We start from the raw sequence: 12,246 nt of genomic DNA, 5'->3' as shown, positions 1-12,246 counted from the left end.
TTGTCCTGCCTTCAATTTATCACTAGCCAAGCCCATCAGAAGTACCATCCGTTTTCTGAGCCCTAGCACATAATCAACTACGTTGGTAGTAACAGGGGGAGTGGGTATCTCCCATCCCTCTTTGACGATAGCTAAGGGTCCCGTACGGGATGACCGAACAGAAGTTCGAAGGGGCTGAAGCCAACACCCTCCTGTGGTACCTCTCGGTAGGCAAACAGTAAGCATGGTAAAAGAAGATCCCATTTTCTTCTCTGAGGTTCCTCCAGAGCCCCAATCATGCTCTTTAACGTTCTGTTGAAACGTTCACCAGACCATTGGTCTGGGGGTGGTATGCAGAAGAGAACTTGTAGGTGACCCCACATTCTTTCCACATAGCCTGCATATACTTCGACATAAAGTTGCTGCCACGATCCGACACAACTTCTTTAGGGAAGCCAACCCTAGTAAATATGCCAAGTAAAGCTTTTGCAACTGACTTGGCAGTTACAGTTTTCAATGGGATGGCCTCAGGATATCTGGTTGCATGGTCGACCAGCACCAGGATAAACCTATTGCCCGAGGATGTTTGCGGGTCAAGGGGACCAACGATGTCGATCCCTACCCTTTCAAATGGTACCCCCACAACTGGGAGCGGTACCAACGGAGCTTGGATTGTCGCGCCAACCTTACCAGACAACTGGCAGGAGGCACAACTCCTGCAGTGACTTTCTACTTGCACCCCCATCTTGGGCCAGTAGAAGTGCATGGATAACCTTTGCTTGGTCCTCTTCATACCAAGGTGACCAGCAAGGGGAACTTCATGCGCCAACTGCAGGAGGAAGGGCCTAACAGCAAGGGGAACCACCAACCTCCTATGGTCTCCTTCTGTAGACTCTGTGGGCTCACTATACAGGAGTCCACCTTCCCAATAAATCCTATGCGTCCCAGGAGGTTCGCCCTCAAGCTGGGAGCAGGCCTGTCTCCTTAGGCCTTCCAGAGATGGGCACTCACGTTGGCCTTTACTGAATTTGTCCCTATCAGGACCTCCTTCAACTAACAAGTCTTTTAGTTCAGGATGATCGTTGGGGTCAAATACTTCAGGCATCGCCACCTCCTCGTCAGGCCCGGGCGATTGACCAACTTCCTCCACCGCAGTGGTAGGCGAGCTCGGGGGAATATTCTCTTTCCCTCGTCTTGACTTGTCGACTCCTTTCGCCTTGGGTTTCCCCTTCGGCTGGGGCAGCGTATTGGTCTTGGCCAATGCTGCGAGTGCTTGAGACCGTGTGTAGGGTCTTTCGGCAGTGTCTCCTACGAGCCCTAAAGCTCTGAGATCATTAACTAACAAGACCTTTCCCGGGACGTTTCTCTGAATGCTCACTGGAATCCTGACTGCTGTACCATTTAAAGTAAGATTTACAGGTATTACTGGGAACATATGGAGTGGGCCGTCAGCCAACTTAGTGGGCATCAGAGTAGCTCTGGCAACTTCCTCTGAGTCTACCAAGGTAGAATCCACTACAGTGCGACTGCAGCCACTATCCCTAAGAGCTGGAGTATCTACTCCATTGATCAGCACACTGTCTTTAAAGTAGTGCTTGGTATTATCCGGAATCCTAGCATAAGCCTCTGCGACTTTAGGCTCCCAGGAACCCAGGGAAACTAAAACTACCTCAGCCTCTATCCGGCTGGGAAATGAGTCTGAGGAGAAGGATGCTCCTGTAATCTCTTCTTCCTCGTAGGAGGAGAAGGCCAGATTAGCGGAGTGGACCCCCAAAGGTCTAACCTTACACCGGGGATCCCCCTTCACGTGGTCAGTTGCTCCACAAGCAAAACAAGATCCATTGGGTCTGTTTACATAGGGAGGCTTATTGTAACCAGAGTTCTGTTTCGGAGGCTGACCTCCACTACCCTGTGAGTTCTCTTGTGTCTTACCCTTATTTTTCTTTTTGTGGCCCTTATGAGAAGAAGATTTATCAGATTCTCCACCCTCCTTATCTTTGGACTTTTTCCCTTCCTCCTGCTTACCAGGATGAGTTTTGTCCTTATGGGACACTCGATGTGACACCCATAAGTCGGCTGCAATGGCCAGCTTCTTAGGATCTATCTCCTTCGAATCGGCCAAATGCTGCCTAAGCTCCGGGGAAGAAGATGCAAAAATGTGTTCCAGCATGACAAGATTTATCATGCCTTCGAAGGTAGAAACCTTATAACCTTCGACCCAGCCAGTTAAGTTTTTCAAGGACTCAGTGACAAAAGATACCCAAGTACCACCTTCCTTTTTCTTATACTCTCTGAAACGTTTCAAATATTAGGCCGGAGTCTTCCCAAACTTTAAAATGAGAGTTTGCTTTAACATTGCGAAATCAGCTCGCTCAGCCTTCGACATTTCCATAATGGCACTACAGCCAGAATGGGGCAGTCTGCTGAGTAACCAGGCAATCTTATCAGCATTGTCAACTTGTTGAACTTCGCATGCATACTCAAACGCATTCAGCCAGTCCATAATGTCATTCCTTTCCTCATACACACTGAGCAGATCTTTCGGAAACCGTGGATGAGAGGAAGCCCCAGACCCATGTCCAGGACCCTTGGACCCATTTGCAACCTGTAGCTTGGCCAGTTCCAACTGGTGATCCCTGTCTTTTTGTTTTTCTGCCTGTTCGATTTTTAGTTTGGCTATGCTGAATTCAAGCTCCTGCTGCCTAAACCGCAGCTCTTGCTTCTTGAATTCAAGCATAGCCTCCCCATCAGCACTGGCAGAGGAAACATTAGACATCTCATCCTCCCTGTCCTCGTGGTCGCGATGGATCAGTGCAGCGGCAGAACCGTCGGTTCTACCAGTGAGAGCAGCCCCACCTCCTTCCGCACTGTCCTCAGAAGTTATAGCGTCAAGCTGCGCTTCTTGCCACGCCACGATTCTTTGGATCATTTCCAATTTCGTGCCTTGAGAGGAAACACCTCTCTCCGCACACATCTTTTTCAATGTTTCTGATTTGGAAGCATTTAAAGTTAACAAGGTATTTGTTTGCATACTGTTAGATAGGACTATGGCCTTTTTAAAGTTATACTACAACAATTCACTACGTGTCCTGGTTGGAATAACCTGAAATGCCTTAGTTTGTGCGCAACACTAGATACCTTCAGTCGTATCCCACCGCTGTACACCAATTTGTTAAGACGGATTTCTGAACTCTGTCCTGGTGGCGCAGAAGTTCAGAAGGCCAACCTAATTACTTGGAACAGGGTAACCTCTGGACGAGCCAGACCAATCAAGGGAGCGATCGCGGCGGTCAAGACTAGGTCTCAAGAGGGGTGAGGGTGACTGAAAGCCCGCAATGAGCACACAAAGCAAGATCACTTACAAACTACTCCAAACAGTTGTTATATTAAAAATATATACACATTTATTCCAAGGCCTTTAAAACAATGACCGTAGCGAGAAAATCACAATATAACGATAGTAAACCAACACATACCATATCAACACAATATATATACAAATACAACAAGTCTCAAGCGTTATATGCACGAAATGTGTAGTCCACCTAAAAGGGAGGGAAAACAGGCAGTGCGCAATAATGCTTAGACCCAGTTCGCCTTCAGAGGCACCTAACTAGATGGAAGTCCGAGCCCTGCGAAGAGTGGAGCCTTGTGCTCAAAAGTACCTGCACACGCTGGTGCCAACGGGCAAAAGGAGAAGCTCTTCGAGGGAAATCAGGCAGTTCAGTTTAGTGCACAAAAGAAGAAGAACAAGTTCCGTGACTCAAGCGCAGCCTCCACAGTGGGCAGAAGCAGAGCGCGAGTACGGAAACGGGTGCTGTTTTGACACAGCGGGGAAAAGCAATGGGCTCCTGCAGGAGGGCGACCAGATCCTAGCTATGCTACTCACCGGTCCCCGATGCAAGCAGACCAGGGCTTCTCCGCGTCAGTTTCAGCAGCTGGCAGGTTCAGAAGAGCAGGGAACGCCTCATCGTCGTGTTGAGTAAAAAGACGTCCCAATCGAAGAAACCCGCACAGTTCGTTACCACAGCAGGGCAACGGAGCGGCCGTGTGTATCTGAGCCAAATGTACACTACTCACTTCAGACCTGGGAACGCCAAGTGTACGAAGCGTGTGAAAGTGACAAGGACTCGAAATACTACACAACCTGGCGGCGGTTACAGAGCAAGACTCCCGTGTAAACTGGTCAGTCAGCTGGATGGCCCAGAGACGCTTCCGAAGGCTTACTGGCAGGAGATGGTGAAGATGCCGAGAATAGCTGTTCCCGCTATTCCAAGGGTCGAAGTACCAGTACAGGCCTTCCGGTTCGATCAAAGGTGAAAAGGGTTTCACAAGGCGACAGCAGTGCAGAGGAGAAGTCCTTCAGCGGGTCACCAGCGATTCCTCGGTCCAGCCTCTTGGTTGCAGGATACTTGGCTCCTGTATTCCTTCGTTCGTGAGAACTCAGAAGATCGACATGGTAGTGGTGTTTCCAGCCCCCTCTTATCCACGGTTCCCTTCGCGCCAAAACGGAGGGGACCCAATGGGAGATCCGCTCATCAACACTCACACCATTCGTGGACTAATCACGGACCACGGTGGTCCCAGACATTCACACCACCCTAGACTCTCTGGCACCCAGGATGAGTATTGGGACCAGACATCCAAGCCCACATCCTGGAGGCACACAGAAGACATATAGAAGCCCGCGAAAGCATCCGTGTTTCGCGGGAAAGTACATGCCCAAATAAGGAAGGCCCCGGGTCGGCTCGACCTGGGGAAGGTGAAGGGAGCAAGACGGTCAGCGGACAGGACAAAGGAGCCTCGTGGTCTGGCCATTTTGGGAGCCAGGCCACCATTTTGGGTTAAGCGCGAGAAACGCGCTTAGAACGCCAAAAGGAGCTCAAAACACAAGAAACCATCGCTGCCACCATTCCCGTCCCTGAATCTCTTGCACCGATCAGATACAATCCTAAACGAGTATCTAGGGCCTGTAGAAGGCTAGAGACCCAAGAGAGCTGTAACTTAGCTTACAGTGCCCTCATGTGTCATGTTGCACGAAAGCCGCAACATGATAAAAGAAACTACGGGAAACAGCGTTCCCCGGTACTGACAGTCTTAAGGGCATCTCAGTTTCCCCGTAAGAAAGGAGCGAAAGCCCAGAGGAGTGCGGCAGAAGGCTGCACTTCTCTGGCAAAGTCAAGAACAAGGTGAAAAACAACAGCAAAAAGTTTCGGGGTTGCCACATGGAAGGAAAATTACCTACAATTATGAAATCTTTCCTAACAGGTGACCACATAGCTGGAGGTCCTATAGTTTGTGTAGCTAATGGGACATCGTACGTTTAGTGATTAGTGATGTTCATAGTGGCCATGTTGAAGGGAGGGCTCAGTTGCCCCACCTGATGTTAACTTTCCTATTACCTCTCTTGTTACTCCATACAGATATAGAACCTATGCTTAGTTATTCACTTAGAACCAATCCCACTTCCCGATAAGTTTCTGTAGTTTGCCACGTAGGATGACGTTGGTAATGACGCAGGCCAACACATCAGCTATGACCAATTATGGGTATAAGAACCCAACTTTTTAATTAAATTGTTAGAGTCAGAGTATCGAGCGATTGCTGATGTTCGTTATACTCCCTGTTTTAGATACTTGCAGTAAAACAGACAAACCTTTGGCAAACTATTTGTGCCGTCTTGATTATTGATGTATGATTAAAATCTGCATCCCCATCTATCTCAAGGGTACCGATACTCATCTTAAAGGGCTGGAAGCCTCCAGTTCACATGTACCCCACCTCCTGTCCTGGGGACACCCTTTCCTCCAGGATGATTCTAGAGAATAAACCCCTTTTTGCCCCTTTCCTCACCCGCTTTGTGAACTCCTCTTTTAAACACAATACGGTGCCTGATTTTATCAAGAAAGTTACTGTTACACCCTTGGTCAAAAAGGTTTTGCTTAGCCCGGAAGACTCCGCCAACCTTATACCGATTACTAATTCTTTTATTTTGCTCAGGGTGGTGGATAAAATAGCAACCAAACAGATTTAAGATTTTCTAGACTCATCTTTCCTACAGCCTAAACAGTCTGGTTTCAGAGCGCACCACGGCACAGAGAGTGCTTTATTAGACCTTCAATCTAATATGCTAGATTTAGTAGATAAAAACAGGTGCGGTCACCTAATGCTGCTGGATTTATCCACAACTTTTGACCTGCTTGACCAAGGTATCCTTCTTAAATCCTTAGAAAACTTTGATCGATTCTCTTCTCAAGCCATCTCCTATATTCAGTCCTTTCTATCCGTAAGGGTCTCGGCAACACATTGGGGAGGCTTTAGCGCTGATGCTTCCGCAATCCTTTACGGCATTCCTGAGGGGGCATGCCTGTCCTCTGCACTTTTCAATGTTTATATTAAGCCCCTGTGCGGCCATCTGGAAGAAGACAACATTTTCTTTTCGAACTATGCAGATGATACCCAGTTCCTACTTCCCATGACTGGCGGCTATGTCGCTGACTGCTCTAATCTCAACTACATCTTTCAGGAGGTTAAACGGTGGATGAATAACCACCAAATGTGCCTGAACAACTCAAAGACAAAGCTGTTAATTTTCTGCCCTCAAGCTTAAAGATCTAAACCGAATCCTTGATACTCCGAAATTGTAATTGAAGGCTGCTCAATTCCTACACTTAACTCTTGGCTCTTACCTAAATTCCTCCCTGAACTCTGAAACCCTAGCGGATGCCATAGTTAAATCATCACACTATCATTTACATCTGCTTAGACAAATAAGGCTGCTTGTATCCGAGAAAAATTGTGAAACCTTGGCAAGAGCTGCAATTCTTTCTAGTCTTGATTACTGTAATGCACGGCACAGAGTTGCCTCTAAAGGCAACATCACCAAACTCCAAAAAGTATGGAATAATGCCATCCGCATTATAAAGAAAGCGGACTGTTCTGAACACCTTTCTGGGCATAGAAAGAACCTTCATTGGCTCCTGGTCGCCTCTAGGGTCTGCTTTAAGATCCTCTCCTTGGTCCATAAGTGTTGCTACGGCCAGGTCCCTCAATATTTGAAGGAGAAACTCACCCAATATAACCCCCAAAGAACGCTTCGGTCGAGCAATGGTTGTCTACTGACGTGTCCTAAGCCAAAGCATGCTGGAGGAAACGGTTGCTCCTTCCCTTTCCTCGCAGCTTCAGCTTGGAACGCCTTTCCATTAGTCCTTCGTCAAGAAGAAGCCTTGCTTCCCTTTCGTACAAAACTGAAGACCCTCGATATGGCTATGGAGCCATTGGCACAGGCAGTCAGGGCAGATCCAGAAATACAAGGGGTAATGGCTAAAGGAGGCACACATAAAATTGCATTATATGCAGATGACGAATTACTATTTCTTCGGAATACAGCAAACCCACTTCGAAGGGTGATGCCCCTCTTGGGTAAATTTGCAGAGGTCTCTGGGTTCTGCATCAATTACACTAAATCGAAAGCGCTTAAAGTCATGGAAAACCCTAAACAAGTAGCAGAGTGGAGCACGAATTATCCACTACTTTGGGAATGGGACACAATAGAATATTTGGGGGTGAAGCAGACGCCCACATATGAGGGCTTGTATAGGGCTAATATCCCGAGATTGCTGAAAACCTGGTTGGATGATCTCAAGAGGTGGGACATGCAAGAACTCTCATGGTTCACTCGTATAACAGCCATAAATATGACTTTGATGCCTAGGTTTTTGTACACAATGAGTTCTCTTCCGATTCGGATTCCGACCTGGCCGATCTTGCTTCGACCCTTGGCATTGGGTGGCCTGGGGGTCCCAGAGATAGTGCGCTACCTAGTAGCATCGCAGGTGGCCCCTATGTTGCAATGGGTCCTACGGGAAGGCTCAAATGGGTGGAGTGAGCAAGAACAGGTCGCTACTGATATCCCATTGAAAAGTCTGGGCTTCTTGAGACAATCGGTTCGAGAGGCCGGTGGCCCCTTGTTAGATACCACAAAGACCACACTCTTTTATTGGGATAAAGCACTGTGGGACAAGAAATTGAAACCGGGGTGGGGTCCATTCACAATGGTGAGTGGCAACGCTGATTTCAGTCCGGGAATACACCCACATTTTTGGATAAATTGGGCGGGACAAACAACATTAACATTTCGAGACCTCTATCATGGCAGAGACCCATTAAAATTTGAAGAATGTAAAACGAAATTCCATGTCACTGAGCAAGAACGATTCCACTATGTTCAAATCAAGACACTGGGTCTCGAATAGAGTGATTAAGGGAGCGGCCAATAGAACGCTGGTAAGACTACAACTCGCGATAATAGAGGGGGGCCGGGAAAGGGGGTTTCGAGATTATATCGTTTGCTGCATTGCGATGAACCGGGGGATATTTTACCATACGACATAATGGGTCCATGCGGGCGGAAAGAGGGGGGCGGGATCAGAAGGCAGCTTGTGCCTGTAACGTAGGGGCTGCCCCCTGGTATCTTCCCCTACCCAAGGGCATGGTGGGGTGGGGGAACTTGACAATATAAGAATATTAAAATGCGATCCTTTTTTTGTACAGTGTATTTGTTAGGAATGCCACATTTCTGCTGGGAAAATTGGTGTGTTTTGCTGTGTAATACAATGTGGCCGGAACGGCATACAAAAGAATGACTTCTCCCCTGGGATTGCCCAATGTTACTTCTTATTTTATGTTCAACATGACACTGTTTTAAATAACTACAAGTACAAAATGCACTACCGGCTTTGCTTTGTGGGTCGCAGCCTCCTCCGAGCTAGGGTTGAATGGGTACAGACTAAGTTTCAGAGATAATGAAACCGGGGCAACAGTCGCACGGCACGTAGTAGGCTTCGGACACATGCGCGGTGGAGATGAGCGTTGCCCACTGCAGGGCCATCACCCTACGTGTAACTATGACAATCTGGAGTTCTTAGGCACACAGGCACCCGAGTGTCACTGTTACACACTAAAGGGCCCCAAGTGGGACTGTCTCGCTGCCAGCCGATAGAATGGGGGTGCTATAATGCAAGTCTCCTAGGTGACTGGCACGCAGTGCACGCATCAGACGCGGGTGTTGGGAGCGACAGCTACACAAGGCAGGACTCGCGGGCGACTGTTACCCCCTTCCAGAGCTCTGGTGTGACTGTTTCACTCTGCAGGTCTCAAGCACACAGCATCCTGGATGTGGCAAGTACATGACGAGGTTCCCGTGGATCGGATAACCGCTGTACAGGCCTAAGGCTGGGTCAGAAGGCACTTCCAGGCCAGGCCATCACAGGGGCATTACGGTCACTGTTGGGCACTCACATATAAATGCCAGTTGATGAGGGGCTCTCCGGCCCGTGTCCACGGCATAGGATCACCCTCGGGTTGACACCTTCTTGTGGATTGTAGGTGTCGATTTCTCGACAGTCAATTAGTTCCTGGTCGGAGGGGGCTGGGTGGGGAGGGGGTCACAGGACTTGGTCAAATTAACACGGACGATTCAATTAGCACGGACTCCCCAGAGCAAATCACTGCAAATATTGCACGTGCCCCAGAATGCAAGAGTGATGAAGCGAACGCCAAGCTACTTAGAAAACCAACGGCGGAGACGTTTCTGACCTTGTACCTCTATATCCTTTTTTTATTTATTTATGTATTTGTAAAATTTACACAATAACAATAAGCAGTTCCATAAAAGCAAATGACCAAATAACCAAAGCAAAGCAACAACATGCAGAATATGATATACATATTTACAGATAAAGAACTAATACAACATCAGAAATTCATTCCAAATCTTTGCATGTAGTGACAATTTCCCTTGTCTCTTGTAAATAATTATTTCCAAATGTGCAAGACTAGACATCCCTTCAATCCAATCCGCAACAGTAGGCTCAATCCGAGATTTCCATCCCTGCAATACCATCTTCTTGCCCACACCTGCCCCTCGGAGAAAGATTTTTTTCTGAGAGATAGAAAGGTCCTCCTGTATCTATATATATATATATATATATATATATATATATATATATATATATATATATATATATATATATATATATATATATATATCCTGTCTTTCACTCTTTTCTCTTTAAGATTGTATGCAAAAACACTCCTTGGCATTCAGTTGGAAAGCGAAGGATCGCTTTATGTTGTACTGTGTGGAGCCCTTCAGCCTGTTCTAATCGGCACTGCGAGCCGCTGCTCTTGCCGATATTTTCGCAGCATACCCGCTTCCTGGAGGCGATAAGCCCTGTGGCGTCAAGCCCATTGCCTGTTATGCGGCTGTTTTGTGGATGGTTTGAAAAGTGAATCGCCCATCTAAGGTACTGTACGTAACCAGTGTTATCATTCAGCCCACACCTTGGAGCCAAAACCTGTGAGGAACTCAGGAACTTTATTTTAGATATCAAAGCTAATAACAGCTAAGGTTGTTATTTTATAACTCTAAAGTTTACATAGTGTTGTTCTCAAGAAAGAAAGTGTATTTTATACCTTATGTTTACCTTACGAACAGGCATGCCATCCGAGATAACTAGCGACTCTATGACTACTACATCATCTATTATGCCTAATACACTGGATTTAGCGTTGCTTCCTCAAACCCCCATTAATCAAAATTTAGCCACTTCACATGAAAGGACCAAAAGTCGAATTCGTACATCAAAAAAAATATATCATTTTGACACCTATTAATAAAAATTCAAATGATATACGCAATTTTTATGCAGCTAAACCACAAGTTTTAATGAGTTCTAATTTGACTGCGCTTACTCCCCCAGTATTGATTAGAGCAGAAACGGTTTTATCTAATGGTGATATGAATGATGTGATTCCTAAATCAATTCCCAACCCAGACAATGAGGTTTCTGCCCCCCCTTTGAGCTCTTCCGTATCTGATCTAACTCTACTAACTATACCCCATTCACCGATTAGAATTATTAAACCTATGCGAACTTGCACTACTGTTTTAGAAGAGACAACCTTAGACCCAAATTTGATGACAAATGAATGTCAAATTTCATTATTGGAGAATGTTACATTAGCTTCAATAATCATTGAGGACGTGGGACATACCTCTAATAATAAGCCTCTTTCTGCTCTTTCACAAAATTCTTCCGAATGTAGAGAGCTTGAAAGTTCAAGAGTTTCGATCACGACTGATTATGCACAGGCCTGTTCCATGAATTCAACAAGACAAGATAAGGAGATCTCTTTTTTGCAACCTACCCCCCGTCGTTGCCAAACTTCCGATAAGAAACGACAACCAACTGACTCCTTACTGAACCCTGTTTTATTGGAAGTTACTTTGGGAGCTATTAATACAACTATGGCTACTCTATTTAAGCTTTTTAATTCTTTGGATCAGAAGCTAGCTATCCAAACTGATAAATTAAATCAAATAAGTGATTGGATGAAAGACACTTCTCTTAAATGTTCCAAGGAGTTATCTTTGGTAAATTTGGAACAAAGGATTGGAAAGCTTGAATCCAATTGGTCATCTTATCAAGGCTTAAATGTACACTCAGGACCTTCTATTCTTCAGCGTATATCACACTTAGAGAGGCTGATGCAAGATCCCCTAATAACTACGCCATCTTTACCAATGTTTCCTAATATAATTCGACCTATTGAATGTGATGACGATGAAGACATAGCTAAACCTAATGAATCTTGGATTAGTATTGATTCCCCTGTGAGAACTGAGGGTCAACCAATACCGAGCCAGACATGTCGAGACTTTATCCTAAAACCACAGAAGCTGGGAGGTTCTTTGTTAAATAAGAAAAAAATTAAACAGTTGTCATCTAAGCTTATACAAAGAAATAAAAAAGCTCTTTCAGAGTTAAAAAAAACATCGCAGATACCTCTTTTTCCAGATGTTACTACGTCTCTTCCTCATAAATCTGCTGCCCTGCCAGCGTTAAGCAATGAGATATCTAATAATGACTATGTCAATATACCCGATAATACGCGGGTTGATGGAGCTGTACAAGATATTCCTCCTCCCTCTCATATTGCTCCCGCTCACAGGATCCTAGCAGAAGTTCCTAAATCATTCCCCAACTATGATCCATTGAATGAGCTGGTCTCTCTTTTAACATCTAAATCTGATAACATACCGACAACACAGGCCTGCTCGAATGTACATACGAAACTAGTAATCCAAAATGAGGTTGATTCGACAGGTGCTACAAAAGTATCTCTTCCTAGCGCTCCGATAGCAAAAGTAGAAGATCGTTTAACTGCTTTGAGAAATGCAGTCGATTCCTATCTACTTAATAG

This window comes from Ambystoma mexicanum, chromosome 2p, assembly GCF_040938575.1.
Source record: "Ambystoma mexicanum isolate Mex_15411 chromosome 2p, UKY_AmexF1_1, whole genome shotgun sequence".
Taxonomy (NCBI): Eukaryota; Metazoa; Chordata; class Amphibia; order Caudata; family Ambystomatidae; genus Ambystoma; species Ambystoma mexicanum.
The sequence above is the reverse complement of the archived record's forward strand: the minus strand, read 5'-3'. Positions refer to the sequence as shown.